We start from the raw sequence: 2,573 nt of genomic DNA, 5'->3' as shown, positions 1-2,573 counted from the left end.
GAACATGCCCATCCCGCTCAAGCACGCGTACCGCCTCTCCGACCATGAGTACCGCCTCATGATTACTGATTGATGGCTGATCATCATCTACACTAGTCCTCAATGCACAGGCCTGCCGCCTCTCCGACCGGCCGCGCGCCATCCAAAATGGCGCGTCTTGGCGCGTGCTTGCAGGGCGGAGTGGCTAGCTAGGATCCTGCAATTGCAGCCATCCTTATCACGGATGGCTGTGAAACAAGAACGGCCACCGCGTCCCGCGCACGCCCGACGAGGCGCGCGCCTCGGCCTCGTCGAGCGCGCGCGGCAGCTCGGAGAGGCGGTACGCCTGCTCAATTAGCAATGAAGAGATCAGCAACTAATTAATAATCAAGAGGCGGTACTCCTGCTCGGAGAGGCGGCACGCCTGCTTGAGCCGGATGGGCATGTTCTGCTTCACCGCCGCGTCGGTGGCCTCGTCGACCCACCCGCCGCCCCCGCCGCCGCCCACTGACTGGCGGAGCACGTCCTGGTCGCGGTCGAGCGCCTCGACGAGCAAGCCGAGCCGGCGGCGCCTCTCGGAGTACGGCAACCTGCGCACGTCGTCACCGGCGATGACGGCGGCGTCGAACACGTGGAGCGCTCTGGAGGTGTGGTACTAGGCGCGGCAGCCGCATGCCCGCGACGCAATCCCACGTGCCGCGCGAGCCCCACACAAAGGCGGCCCCGCGCGACTGCGCCACGTCGGCGCCGAAGACGAGGCATGGCGCGCAGTCCGAGGCGGAGGGCATCACGACCCAGTCCGCGACGGTGCGGAACATCGACTTTGGGTCGCTCGGTAGCCGCAGCAGCGCGCCGCTCGCCTCCGCCGGCCGCAGGACGCGCGGCAGCTGCTCGCCGCGCTCGAGGGGGGCGTATGCCTCGTCGGGGTGGGAGCAGCGCGGCGGCGGCGGCGGCGCGTCGGGAAGCCTGCACGCGGGGCGGAGAGGCACTGGTCGAGATATGGGGAGAGACGGGGAGAGACGGGGAGAGACGGGGAGAGACGGGGAGAGATGGGGAGAGATGGGGAGAGATGAGGCAGCCTCCAGGCGGAGAGGCACTGGTCGCGCGTCGCGGACTGGTCGCACGAGCGCGACCCTTTCTCGCGCATGTACGCGACGAGCCGGCGGAGCGCGCGCCTAGGGTGAGGGTGAGGGTGAGGGTGAGGGTGGGGGTGGGGGTGAGTGAGGGTGAGGGTGAGGGTGAGGGTGAGGGTGAGGGTGAGGGTGAGGGTGAGGGTGAGGGTGAGGGTGAGGGTGAGGGTGAGGGTGAGGGTGAGGGTGAGGGTGAGGGTGAGGGTGAGGGTGAGGGTGAGGGTGAGGGCGAGGGCGAGGAAGAGGGCGAGGGTCAGGGTGAGGGTGAGGGTGAGGGTGAGGGTGAGGGTGAGGGTGAGGGTGAGGGTGAGGGTGAGGGTGAGGGTGAGGGTGAGGGTGAGGGTGAGGGTCAGGGTCAGGGTGAGGGTGAGGGTGAGGGTCAGGGTCAGGGTGAGGGTCAGGGTGAGGGTCAGGGTGAGGGTCACATATTTTTGACGTGTGTGTAGTCTATACAGTCTGTACACCGGCGCCAGTGCCGTCAGTGCCCACGCGAGAAGCGCTACTGCCTGTTTGTTTGCGCCTTGTCCAGACTGGCTGGGCGCGGGTGGTTCACGGTTGGCGTGCAACAGGTCTAAGGGTCCTTCCCCTTTAAGCATTTAGGCGACTGATACACCGTCGCAGCGCTACCCGCTAGCTCGTTGCTGGAGCGAGATTGTCACCATCGTTGTGATATGTTCCATGCACTGCTTTCTTCAGAGCCCGCCCTCCACCCACCGGAAGGCCTGAGCCTCGGAGGCCAGCAGCGGCTGCACCGTCCCCACCACCGCACTGAAGGTGGGAGGCCCGACGCTCGGACGCGTGCCAAGCTCGGAGAGGGCACACGCGCCCGAGTCGAGGTCCCACTCCCATGAGACGCACCTAGGGAAGGTCACGGGGCTGCTCTGTGCACGCAAGACACGCACCTCTATCGCACCTCGAGCGGCATATATGCCACGGCTGCGCGCAGAGTGGCGTGGGGGTACCCCTCTGTACCACAGATCTCGGATACATCTGCGCCACGGCCGCGCGGCGCACGCTGCGCAGCACGCGAGCCAACAGCGGATCGCGGCGCAGCGCGACGGCACCGCGCGCAGCGCCTAGGAGGTATACGGGGAGATGTGGGGAGATGTAGGACTCGATATGGCGAGGTATGGCACCACGCGCAGCGCCGTCTTCGCGGCCGCCTGCGCGAAGCGGTAGACCTACACGCAAGGCCGCGCGGCGGCGAGCGGCGCTGCTCACTCTCTGGCGCGGAGCGGCGCACGTCGCGCGAGATACGGGGAGATATCGGGAGATGCGGGGAGCGGGAGATACGGGGAGATACGGGACACGGAGCGGCGCACGTCCCGCGAGATACGATGAGATATCGGGAGATGCGGGGAGATACGGGGAGATACGGGGCGCGGAGCGGCGCACGTCGCGCGAGTCGCGCAGCACGCCCCTTCCCTCCCTCCGCGCCGCGGCGTCCAACAGCGCCCGCCCCCA

Source organism: Emiliania huxleyi (assembly GCF_000372725.1).
Source record: "Emiliania huxleyi CCMP1516 unplaced genomic scaffold EMIHUscaffold_114, whole genome shotgun sequence".
NCBI lineage: Eukaryota > Haptophyta > Isochrysidales > Noelaerhabdaceae > Emiliania > Emiliania huxleyi.
This window is presented reverse-complemented; position numbering follows the sequence as displayed.